Source organism: Pristiophorus japonicus, chromosome 1 (genome assembly GCF_044704955.1).
Source record: "Pristiophorus japonicus isolate sPriJap1 chromosome 1, sPriJap1.hap1, whole genome shotgun sequence".
In the NCBI taxonomy this organism is placed as follows: Eukaryota; Metazoa; Chordata; class Chondrichthyes; family Pristiophoridae; genus Pristiophorus; species Pristiophorus japonicus.
Window position 1 is genome coordinate 91766528 of NC_091977.1, and position 14295 is coordinate 91780822.

Consider the following 14295-nt stretch of genomic DNA (forward strand, 5'->3'; position numbering starts at 1 on the left):
CACTCCAACATCCCATAGCCTACTCCAACCCCCCATAGCCCACTCGAACCCCCCATAGCCCACTCCAACCCCGCATGGCCGATCCCAACATCCCATAGCCCACTCCAACCCCACAAAGCCCACTCCAATCCCCCATAGCACACTCCAACCTCCCATAGCCCACTCCAACCCCACAAAGCCCACTCCAACCTCCCATAGCCCACTCCAACCCCACAAGGCCCACTGCAACCCCCCATAGCCCACTCCAAACTCCCATAGCCCATTCCAACCTTACAAAGCCCACTCCAATCCCTCATAGCCCACTCCAACTTCCCATAGCCCACTCCAACCCCACAAAGCCCACTCCAACTTCCCATAGCCCACTCCAACATCCCATAGCCTACTCCAACCCTCCATAGCCCACTCGAACCCCCCATAGCCCACTCCAACCCCGAATAGCCCATCCCAACATCCCATAGCCCACTCCAACCCCACAAAGCCGAATCCAATCCCCCATAGCACACTCCAACCTCCCATAGCCCACTCCAACCCCACAAAGCCCACTCCAACTTCCCATAGCCCACTCCAACCTCCCATAGCCCACTCCAACCCCCCATAGCCCACCCCAACCCCCCAGAGCCCACTCCAACCCCCCATAGCCCACTCCAACCCCCATTAGCCCACCCCAACCTCCCACAGCCCACTCCAACCCCACAAAGCCCACTCCAACCCCCCATAGCCCACTCCAACCTATCATATCCCACTCCAACCCCACAAAGCCCACTCCAACCCCCCATAGCCCACTCCAATCTACCATTGCACACTCCAAACCCCCCCCCCTCGCCCACACCAAACTCCCATAGCCCACTCCAACTTCCCATAGCCCACTCCAACCCCCCATAGCCCGCTCCAACCTCCCATAGCCCACTCCAACCTCCCACATCCCACTTCAAACTCCCATAGCCTACTCCAACCCCTCAAAGCCCACTCCAACCTCCCATAGCCCACTCCAACCTCCCGCATCCCACCCCAACCTTCCATAGCGCACTCCAACCCCACAAAGCCCACTCCAACCCCCCATAGCACACTCCAACCGTCCATTGCCCACTCAAACCTCCCATAGCCCACTCCAACCTCCCATAGCCCACTCCAACACCCCATAGCCCACATCAACCTCCCATAGCCCACTCAAACCCCACAAAGCCCACTCCAACCCCCCATAGCCCACTCCAACCCCCCATAGCCCAAACCAACCTCCCATAGCCCACTCCAACCCCACAAAGCCCACTCCAACTTCCCATAGCCCACTCCAACTTCCCATAGCCCACTCCAACCCTCCATAGCCCACTCCAACCCTCCATAGCCCACTCCAACCACCCATAGCCCACTCCAACCTCCCATAACACACTCCAACTCCCCATTACCCACTCCAACCTCCCAGAACCCACTCCAACTCCCCATTACCCACTCCAACCTCCCATAGCCAACTCCAACCTCCCAGAGCCCACTCCAAATCCCCATTACACACTCCAACTCCCATAGCCCACTCCAACCTCCCAGAGCCCATTCCAACTCCCCATTACCCACTCCAACCCCCCATAGCCCATTCCAACCTCCCATAGCCCACTCCAACCTCTCATAGCCCACTCCAAACTCCCATAGCCAACTCCAACCCCCCATAGCCCACTCCAACCCCACAAAGCACACTCCAACCCCTCATAGCCTATTCCAACCTCCCATAGCCCACTCCAACCTCCCAGAGCCCATTCCAACTCCCCATTGCCCACTCCTACCCACCATAGCCCACTCCAACCACCCATAGCCCACTCCAACCTTCCATAACCAACTCCAACTCCCCATTACCCACTCCAACCCCCCATAGCCCATTCCAACCTCCCATAGCCCACTCCAACCTCTCATAGCCCACTCCAAACTCCCATAGCCAACTCCAACCCCCCATAGCCCACTCCAACCCCACAAAGCACACTCCAACCCCTCATAGCCTATTCCAACCTCCCATAGCCCACTCCAACCCCACAAGGCCCACTGCAACCCCCCATAGCTCACTCCAACCTCCCATAGCCCATTTCAACCCCACAAAGCCCACTCCAACCACTCATAGCCCACTCCAACATCCCATAGTCCACTCCAACACCACAAAGCACACTCCAACCCCCCATAGCCCACTCCAACCTCCCATAGCCCACTCCAACCCCACAAGGCCCACTGCAACCCCCCATAGCACACTCCAACCTCCCATAGCCCACTCCAACCCCACAAGGCCCACTGCAACCCCCCATAGCCCACTCCAAACTCCCATAGCCCATTCCAACCTCACAAAGCCCACTCCAATCCCTCATAGCCCACTCCAACTTCCCATAGCCCACTCCAACCCCACAAAGCCCACTCCAACTTCCCATAGCCCACTCCAACATCCCATAGCCTACTCCAACCCCCCATAGCCCACTCGAACCCCCCATAGCCCACTCCAACCCCGCATGGCCGATCCCAACATCCCATAGCCCACTCCAACCCCACAAAGCCCACTCCAATCCCCCATAGCACACTCCAACCTCCCATAGCCCACTCCAACCCCACAAAGCCCACTCCAACCTCCCATAGCCCACTCCAACCCCACAAGGCCCACTGCAACCCCCCATAGCCCACTCCAAACTCCCATAGCCCATTCCAACCTTACAAAGCCCACTCCAATCCCTCATAGCCCACTCCAACTTCCCATAGCCCACTCCAACCCCACAAAGCCCACTCCAACTTCCCATAGCCCACTCCAACATCCCATAGCCTACTCCAACCCTCCATAGCCCACTCGAACCCCCCATAGCCCACTCCAACCCCGAATAGCCCATCCCAACATCCCATAGCCCACTCCAACCCCACAAAGCCGAATCCAATCCCCCATAGCACACTCCAACCTCCCATAGCCCACTCCAACCCCACAAAGCCCACTCCAACTTCCCATAGCCCACTCCAACCTCCCATAGCCCACTCCAACCCCCCATAGCCCACCCCAACCCCCCAGAGCCCACTCCAACCCCCCATAGCCCACTCCAACCCCCATTAGCCCACCCCAACCTCCCACAGCCCACTCCAACCCCACAAAGCCCACTCCAACACCCCATAGCCCACTCCAACCTATCATATCCCACTCCAACCCCACAAAGCCCACTCCAACCCCCCATAGCCCACTCCAATCTACCATTGCACACTCCAAACCCCCCCCCCTCGCCCACACCAAACTCCCATAGCCCACTCCAACTTCCCATAGCCCACTCCAACCCCCCATAGCCCGCTCCAACCTCCCATAGCCCACTCCAACCTCCCACATCCCACTTCAAACTCCCATAGCCTACTCCAACCCCTCAAAGCCCACTCCAACCTCCCATAGCCCACTCCAACCTCCCGCATCCCACCCCAACCTTCCATAGCGCACTCCAACCCCACAAAGCCCACTCCAATCCCCCATAGCACACTCCAACCGTCCATTGCCCACTCAAACCTCCCATAGCCCACTCCAACCTCCCATAGCCCACTCCAACCCCCCATAGCCCACATCAACCTCCCATAGCCCACTCAAACCCCACAAAGCCCACTCCAACCCCCCATAGCCCACTCCAACCCCCCATAGCCCAAACCAACCTCCCATAGCCCACTCCAACCCCACAAAGCCCACTCCAACCCCCCATAGCCCACTCCAACCTCCCATAGCCCACTCCAATCCCACGAAGCCCATTCCAACACCCCATAGCCCATTCCAACCCCCCATAGCCCACTCCAACCCCCCATAGCCCACTCAAACACCCCATAGCCCACCCCAACCTCCCATAGCCCACTCCAGCCCCACAAAGCCCACTCCAAACCCCCATATCCCACTTCAACCACCCATAGCCCACTCCAACCCCGCAAAGCCCACTCCAACCCCTCATAGCCCACTCCAATCTCCCATAGCCCACTCCAACCCCACAAAGCCCACTCCAACCCCCCATAGCCCACTCCAACCTCCCATAGTCCATTCCAAACCCACAAAGCCCACTCCAACCCCGCATAGCACACTCCAACCTCCCATAGCCCACTGCAACCCCACAAAGCCCACTCCAACCACCCATAGCCCACTCCAACCTCCCATAACCGACTCCAACTCCCCATAGCCCACTCCAAACTCCCACAGCCCATTCCAACCCCACAAAGCCCACTCCAACCGCTCATAGCCCACTCCAACCTCCCATAGCCCACTCCTACCCCACAAAGCTCACTCCAACTTCCCATAGCCCACTCCAACCCCCCATAGCTCACCCCAACCCCCCATAGCCCACTGCAACCTCCCATAGCCCACTCCAACCCCACAAAGCCCACTCCAACCCCCCATAGCCCACTCCAACTTCTCATAGCCCACTCCAACGCCACAAAGCCCACTCCAACCCCCCCCTAGCCCACTCCAAACTCCCATAGCCCACTCCAACACTCCATAGCCCACTCCAACCTCCCACAGCCCACTCCAACCTCCCATAGCCCACTCCAACCCCCCATAGACCACTCCAACACCACAAAGCCCACTCCAACACCTCATAGCTCACTCCAACATCCCATAGCCCACTCCAACCCCCCATAGCCCACTCCAACCCCCCATAGCCCACTCCAACCTCCCATAGCCCACTCCAACCCCACGAAGCCCATTCCAACACCCCATAGCCCACTCCAACCCCCCATAGCCCACTTCAACCTCCCATAGCACACTCCAACCCCACAAAGCCCACTCCAACCCCCATAGCCCATTCCAACCCCCCATAGCCCACTCCAACACCACAAAGCCCACTCCAAACACGCAAAGCCCACTCTAACCTCCCATAGCCCACTACAACCCCCCATAGCCCACTCCAACCACCCATAGCCCACTCTAAACCCCCATAGCCCACTCCAAACTCCCATAGCCCACTCCAACACCGCAAAGCACACTCCAACCCCTCATAGCCCACTCCAATCTCCCATAGCCCACTCCAACCCCACAAAGCCCACTCCAACCCCCCATAGCCCACTCCAACCTCCCATAGTCCATTCCAAACCCAAAAAGCCCACTCCAACCCCGCATAGCACACTCCAACCTCCCATAGCCCACTGCAACCCCACAAAGCCCACTCCAACCACCCATAGCCCAATCCAACCTCCCATAACCCACTCCAACTCCCCATAGCACACTCCAAACTCCCATAGCCCATTCCAACCCCACAAAGCCCACTCCAACCCCTCATAGCCCACTCCAACCTCCCATAGCCCACTCCTACCCCATAATGCTCACTCCAACTTCCCATAGCCCACTCCAACCTCCCATAGCCCACTCCAACCCCCCATAGCCCACCCCAACCCCACAGAGCCCACTCCAACCACCCATAGCCCACTCCAACCCCCCATAGCCCACCCCAACCTCCCATAGCCCACTCCAACCTCCTATAGCCCACTCCAACACCCCATAGCCCACTCCAACCTCTCATAGCCCACTCCAACCCCATAAAGCCCACTCCAACCCCCCATAGCCCACTCCAAACTCCCATAGCCCACTCCAATCTACCATAGCACACTCCAACCCTCCCTAGCCCACTCCAAACTCCCATAGCCCACTCCAACACTCCATAGCCCATTCCAACCTCCCATAGACCACTCCAACCTCCCATAGCCCACTCCAACCCCCCATAGCCCACTCCTACCCCACAAAGCCCACTCCAACACCTCATAACTCACTCCAACATCCCATAGCCCACTCCAACCACACAAAGCCCACTCCAATCTCCCATAGCACACTCCAACCCCCCATAGCCCACTCCAAACTCCCATAGCCCACTCAAACCCCGCAAAGCCCACTCCAACCCCTCATAGCCCACTCCAATCCCCCATAGCCCACTCCAACCCCACAAAGCCCACTCCAACCCCCCATAGCCCACTCCAACCCCCCATAGCCCACTCCAACCTCTCATAGCCCACTCCAACCCCAAAAAGCCCACTCCGACCCCCCATAGCCCACTCCAAACTCCCATAGCCCACGCCAATCTAACATAGCACACTCCAACACCCCCTAGCCCACTCCAAACTCCCATAGCCCACTCCAACACTCCATAGCCCACTCCAACCTCCCATAGCCCACTCCAACCTCCCATAGCCCACTCCAACCCCCCATAGCCCACTCCAAACTCCCATAGCCCACTCAAACCCCGCAAAGCCCACTCCAACCCCTCATAGCCCACTCCAATCCCCCATAGCCCACTCCAACCCCACAAAGCCCACTCCAACCCCCCATAGCCCACTCCAACCCCCCATAGCCCACTCCAACCTCTCATAGCCCACTCCAACCCCAAAAAGCCCACTCCGACCCCCCATAGCCCACTCCAAACTCCCATAGCCCACGCCAATCTAACATAGCACACTCCAACACCCCCTAGCCCACTCCAAACTCCCATAGCCCACTCCAACACTCCATAGCCCACTCCAACCTCCCATAGCCCACTCCAACCTCCCATAGCCCACTCCAACCCCCCATAGCCCACTCCAACCCTACAAAGCCCACTCCAACACCTCATAGCTCACTCCAACATCCCATAGCCCACTCCAACCCCACAAAGCCCACTCCAATCTCCCATAGCACACTCCAACCCCCCATAGCCCACTCCAAACTCCCATAGCCCACTCCAACACTCCATAGCCCACTCCAACCCCCCATAGCACACACCAACCTCCCATAGCCCACTCCAACACCACAAAGCACACTCCAACCCCCCATAGCACACTCCAACCCCCCATAGCCCACTCCAACTCCCATAGCCCACTCCAACCTCCCATAGCCCACTCCAACTCCACAAAGCCCACTCCAACCTACCATAGCCCACTCCAACCCCCGCCCGTAGCCCACTCCAACACCCCAAGGCTCACGCCAACCCCTCAAAGCCTACTTCAAGCCCCCATAGCCCACTCCAACCTCCCATAGCCCACTCCAACCCCACAAAGCACACTCCAATCCCCAAAGCCCACTCCAACCTCCCAGAGCCCACTCCAACCCCCCATAGCCCACTCCAACCTCCCATAGCCCACTCCAACCCCCCATAGCCCACTCCAACTCCACAAAGCCCACTCCAACCCCACAAAGCCCACTGCAACCCCCCATAGCCCACTCCAATCCCCCATAGCCCACTCCAAACTCCCATAGCCCACTCCAACCTCCCATAGCCCACTCCAACCCCACAAAGCCCACTCCAACCCCCCATAGCTCACTCCAACCTCCCATAGCCCATTCCAACCTCCCATAGCCCACCCCAACCTCCCATAGCCCACTCCAACCCCACAAAGCCCACTCCAACCCCCCATAGCCCACTCCAACCGATCATATCCCACTCCAACCCCACAAAGCTCACTCCAACACTCCAACCCCCCATAGCCCACTCCAATCTACCATAGCACACTCCAACCCCCCCTAGCCCACACCAAACTCCCATAGCCCACTCCAACTTCCCATATCCCACTCCAACCCCCCATAGCCCGCTCCAACCTCCCATAGCCCACTCCAACCTCCCACATCCCACTCCAAACTCCCATAGCCCACTCCAACCCCTCAAACCCCACTCCAACCTCCCATAGCCCACTCCAACCTCCCGCATCCCACCCCAACCTTCCATAGCCCACTCCAACCCCACAAAGCCCACTCCAACCCCCCATAGCCCACTCCAACCGTCCATTGCCCACTCCAACCTCCCATAGCCCACTCCAACCTCCCATAGCCCACTCCAAACCCCCATAGCCCACTTCAACCTCAAATAGCGCACTCTAACACCACAAAGCCCACTCCAACCCCCCATAGCCCACTCCAACCCCCCATAGCCCAAACCAACCTCCCACAGCCCACTCCAACCCCACAAAGCCCACTCCAGCCCCCCATAGCCCACTCCAACCTCCCATAGCCCACTCCAACCCCACGAAGCCCATTCCAACACCCCATAGCCCACTCCAACCCCCCATAGCCCACTCCAACCCCCCATGGCCCACTCAAACCCCCCATAGCCCACCCCAACCTCCCATAGCTCACTCCAGCCCCACAAAGCCCACTCCAACCCCCCATAGCCCACTTCAACCTCCCATAGCCCACTCCAACCCCACAAAGCCCACTCCAACCCCCATAGCTCCCTCCAACCCCCCATAGCCCACTCCAACCCCACAAAGCCCACTCCAAACACACAAAGCCCACTCCAACCTCCTATAGCCCACTACAACCCCCCATAGCCCACTCCACCCCCCATAGCCCACTCTAAACCCCCATAGCCCACTCCAAACTCCCATAGCCCACTCCAACCCCCCATAGCCCACTCCAACCCCTCATAACCCACTCCAATCTCCCATAGCCCACTCCAACCCCACAAAGCCCACTCCAACCCCCCATAGCCCACTCCAACCTCCCATAGTCCATTCCAAACCCACAAAGCCCACTCCAACGCCGCAAAGCACACTCCAACCTCCCATAGCCCACTGCAACCCCACAAAGCCCACTCCAACCACCCATAGCCCACTCCAACCTCCCATAACCCACTCCAACTTCCCAGAGCCCACTCCAAACTCCCATAGCCCATTCCAACCCCACAAAGCCCACTCCAACCCCTCATAGCCCACTCCAACCTCCCATAGCCCACTCCTACACCACAAAGCTCACTCCAACTTCCCATAGCCCACTCCAACCTCCCATAGCCCACTCCAACCCCCCATAGCCCACCCCAACCCCCGATAGCCCACCGCAACCTCCCATAGCCCACTACAACCCCACAAAGCCCACTCCAATCCCCCATAGCCCACTCCAACCTCTCATAGCCCACTCCAACCTCACAAAGCCCACTCCAACCCCCCATAGCCCACTCCAAACTCCCATAGCACACTCCAATCTACCATAGCACACTCCAACACCCCCTAGCCCACTCCAAACTCCCATAGCCCACTCCAACACTCCATAGCCCACTCCAACCTCCCATAGCCCACTCCAACCTCCCATAGCCCACTCCAACCCCCCATAGCCCACTCCAACCCCACAAAGCCCACTCCAACACCTCATAGCTCACTCCAACATCCCATAGCCCACTCCAACCCCACAAAGCCCACTCCAACCCCCCATAGCCCACTCCAACCTCCCATAGCCCACTCCAACCCCACAAAGCCCATTCCAACACCCCATAGCCCACTCCAACCCCCCATAGCCCACTCCAACCTCCCATAGCACACTCAAACCCCCCATAGCCCACCCCAACCTCCCATAGCCCACTCCAGCCCCACAAAGCCCTCTCCAACCCCCCATAGCCCACTTCAACCTCCCATAGCCCACTCCAACCCCACAAAGCCCACTCCAACCCCCATAGCCCACTCCAACCCCCCATAGCCCACTCCAACCCCACAAAGCCCACTCCAAACACACAAAGCCCACTCCAACCCCCATAGCCCACTACAACCTCCCATAGCCCACTCCAACCCCCCATAGCCCACTCTAAACCCCCATAGCCCACTCCAAACTCCCATAGCCCACTCCAACACCGCAAAGCCCACTCCAACCCCTCATAGCCCACTCCAATCTCCCATAGCCCACTCCAACCCCACAAAGCCCACTCCAACCCCCCATAGCCCACTCCAACCTCCCATAGTCCATTCCAAACCCACAAAGCCCACTCCAACCCCGCATAGCACACTCCAACCTTCCATAGCCCACTGCAACCCCACAAAGCCCACTCCAACCACCCATAGCCCACTCCAACCTCCCATAACCCAATCCAACTCCCCATAGCACATTCCAAATTCCCATAGCCCATTCCAACCCCACAAAGCCCACTCCAACCCCTCAAAGCCCACTCCAACCTCCCATAGCCCACTCCTACCCCACAATGCTCACTCCAAATTCCCATAGCCCACTCCAACCTTCCATAGCCCACTCCAACCCCCCATAGCCCACCCCAAACCCCCAGAGCCCACTCCAACCCCCCATAGCCCACTCCAACCTCTCATAGCCCGCTCCAACCCCACAAAGCCCACTCCAACCCCCATAGCCCACTCCAAACTCCCACAGCCCACTCCAATCTACCATAGCACACTCCAACACCCCCTAGCCCACTCCAAACTCCCATAGCCCACTCCAACCTCCCATAGCCCACTCCAACCCCCCATAGCCCACTCCTACCCCACAATGCTCACTCCAACTTCCCATAGCCCACTCCAACCTCCCATAGCCCACTCCAACCTCCCATAGCCCACTCCAACCCCACAAAGCCCACTCCAACCCCTCATAGCCCACTCCAACCCCCATAGCCCACTTCAACCTCCCATAGCCCACTCCAACCCCACCAAGCCCACTCCAACCCCCATAGCCCACTCCAACCCCCCATAGCCCACTCCAACCCCACAAAGCCCACTCCAAACACACAAAGCCCACTCCAACCCCCATAGCCCACTACAACCCCCCATAGCCCACTCCAACCCCCCATAGCCCACTCTAAACCCCCATAGCCCACTCCAAACTCCCATAGCCCACTCCAACACCGCAAAGCCCACTCCAACCCCTCATAGCCCACTCCAATCTCCCATAGCCCAATCCAACCCCACAAAGCCCACTCCAACCACCCATAGCCCACTCCAACCTCCCATAATCCACTCCAACTCCCCATAGCCCACTCCAAACTCCCATAGCCCATTCCAACCCCACAAAGCGCACTCCAACCCCTCATAGCCCACTCCAACCTCCCATAGCCCACTCCTACCCCACAATGCTCACTCCAACTTCCCATAGCCCACTCCAACCTCCCATAGCCCACTCCAACCTCCCATAGCCCACTCCAACCCCACAAAGCCCACTCCAACCCCTCATAGCCCACTCCAACCCCCATAGCCCACTCCAACCTCCCATAGCCCACTCCAACCCCCCATAGCCCACTACAACCTCCCATAGCCCACTCCAACCCCCATAGCCCACCCCAAACTCCTATAGCGCACTCCAACCCCAATAGCCCACTCCAAACTCCCATAGCCCACTCCAACCTCCCATAGCCCACTCCAAAGTCCCATAGCCCACTCCAACCCCCCATAGCCCACTCCAAACTCCCATAGCCCACTCCAACCCCCCATAGCCCACTCCAAACTCCCATAGCCCATTCCAATCTCTCATAGCCCACTCCAAACCACCCGTAGCTCACTCCAAACTCCCATAGCCCACTCCAACCCCCCCATAGCCCACTCCAAACTCCCATAGCCAACTCAAATCTCCCATAGCCCACTCCAACCCCCAATAGTACACTCCAAACTCCCATAGCCCACTCCAACCTCCCACAGCACACTCCAAACTCCCATAGCCCACTTCAACCTCCCATAGCCCACTCCAACCTCTCATAGCCCACTCCAAACTCCCATAGCCAACTCCAACCCCCCATAGCCCACTCCAACCCCACAAAGCACATTCCAACCCCTCATAGCCTACTCCAACCTCCCATAGCCCACTCCAACCCCACAAGGCCCACTGCAACCCCCCATAGCCCACTCCAACCTCCCATAGCCCATTTCAACCCCACAAAGCCCACTCAAACCACTCATAGCCCACTCCAACCTCCCATAGTCCACTCCAACACCACAAAACACACTCCAACCCCCCATAGCCCACTCCAACCTCCCATAGCCCACTCCAACCCCACAAGGCCCACTGCAACACCCCATAGCCCACTCCAACCTCCCATAGCCCACTCCAACCCCACAAGGCCCACTGCAACCCCCCATAGCCGACTCCAAACTCCCATAGCCCATTCCAACCTCACAAAGCCCACTCCAATCCCTCATAGCCCACTCCAACTTCCCATAGCCCACTCCAACCCCACAAAGCCCACTCCAACTTCCCATAGCCCACTCCAACATCCCATAGCCTACTCCAACCCCCCATAGCCCACTCGAACCCCCCATAGCCCACTCCAACCCCGCATAGCCCATCCCAACCTCCCATAGCCCACTCCAACCCCACAAAGCCCACTCCAATCCCCCATAGCACACTCCAACCTCCCATAGCCCACTCCAACCCCACAAAGCCCACTCCAACTTCCCATAGCCCACTCCAACCTCCCATAGCCCACTCCAACCCCCCATAGCCCACCCCAACCCCCCAGAGCCCACTCCAACCACCCATAGCCCACTCCAACCCCCCATAGCCCACCCCAACCTCCCATAGCCCACTCCAACCTCCCATAGCCCACTCCAAACTCCCATAGCCCACTCCAACACTCCATAGCCCATTCCAACAACCCATAGACCACTCCAACCTCCCATAGCCCACTCCAACCCCCCATAGCCCACTCCTACCCCACAAAGCCCACTCCAACACCTCATAACTCACTCCAACATCCCATAGCCCACTCCAACCACACAAAGCCCACTCCAACCCCACAAAGCCCACTCCAACCCCCCATAGCCCACTCCAACCCCCCATAGCCCACTCCAACCTCTCATAGCCCACTCCAACCCCAAAAAGCCCACTCCGACCCCCCATAGCCCACTCCAAACTCCCATAGCCCACGCCAATCTAACATAGCACACTCCAACACCCCCTAGCCCACTCCAAACTCCCATAGCCCACTCCAACCTCCCATAGCCCACTCCAACCTCCCATAGCCCACTCCAACCCCCCATAGCCCACTCCAACCCTACAAAGCCCACTCCAACACCTCATAGCGCACTCCAACATCCCATAGCCCACTCCAACCCCACAAAGCCCACTCCAATCTCCCATAGCACACTCCAACCCCCCATAGCCCACTCCAAACTCCCATAGCCCACTCCAACACTCCATAGCCCACTCCAACCCCCCATAGCACACACCAACCTCCCATAGCCCACTCCAACCCCACAAAGCACACTCCAACCCCCCATAGCACACTCCAACCCCCCATAGCCCACTCCAACTCCCATAGCCCACTCCAACTCCACAAAGCCCACTCCAACCTACCATAGCCCACTCCAACCCCCGCCCGTAGCCCACTCCAACACCCCAAGGCTTACTCCAACCCCTCAAAGCCTACTTCAAGCCCCCATAGCCCACTCCAACCTCCCATAGCCCACTCCAACCCCACAAAGCACACTCCAATCCCCAAAGCCCACTCCAACCTCCCAGAGCCCACTCCAACCCCCATAGCCCACTCCAACCTCCCATAGCCCACTCCAACCCCCCATAGCCCACTCCAACTCCACAAAGCCCACTCCAACCCCACAAAGCCCACTGCAACCCCCCATAGCCCACTCCAACCCCCCATAGCCCACTCCAAACTCCCATAGCCCACTCCAACCTCCCATAGCCCACTCCAACCCCACAAAGCCCACTCCAACCCCCCATAGCTCACTCCAACCTCCCATAGCCCATTCCAACCTCCCATAGCCCACCCCAACCTCCCATAGCCCACTCCAACCCCACAAAGCCCACTCCAACCCCCCATAGCCCACTCCAACCTATCATATCCCACTCCAACCCCACAAAGCTCACTCCAACACTCCAACCCCCCATAGCCCACTCCAATCTACCATAGCACACTCCAACCCCCCCTAGCCCACACCAAACTCCCATAGCCCACTCCAACTTCCCATATCCCACTCCAACCCCCCATAGCCCGCTCCAACCTCCCATAGCCCACTCCAACCTCCCACATCCCACTCCAAACTCCCATAGCCCACTCCAACCCCTCAAACCCCACTCCAACCTCCCATAGCACACTCCAACCTCCCGCATCCCACCCAAACCTTCCATAGCCCACTCCAACCCCACAAAGCCCACTCCAACCCCCCATAGCCCACTCCAACCGTCCATTGCCCACTCCAACCTCCCATAGCCCACTACAACCTCCCATAGCCCACTCCAAACCCCCATAGCCCACTTCAACCTCAAATAGCGCACTCTAACACCACAAAGCCCACTCCAACCCCCCATAGCCCACTCCAACCCCCCATAGCCCAAACCAACCTCCCACAGCCCACTCCAACCCCACAAAGCCCACTCCAGCCCCCCATAGCCCACTCCAACCTCCCATAGACCACTCCAACCCCACGAAGCCCATTCCAACACCCCATAGCCCACTCCAACCCCCCATAGCCCACTCCAAACCCCCATAGCCCACTCAAACCCCCCATAGCCCACCCCAACCTCCCATAGCCCACTCCAGCCCCACAAAGCCCACTCCAACCCCACAAAGCCCACTCCAACCCCCCATAGCCCACTTCAACCTCCCATAGCCCACTCCAGCCCCACAAAGCCCACTCCAACCCCACAAAGCC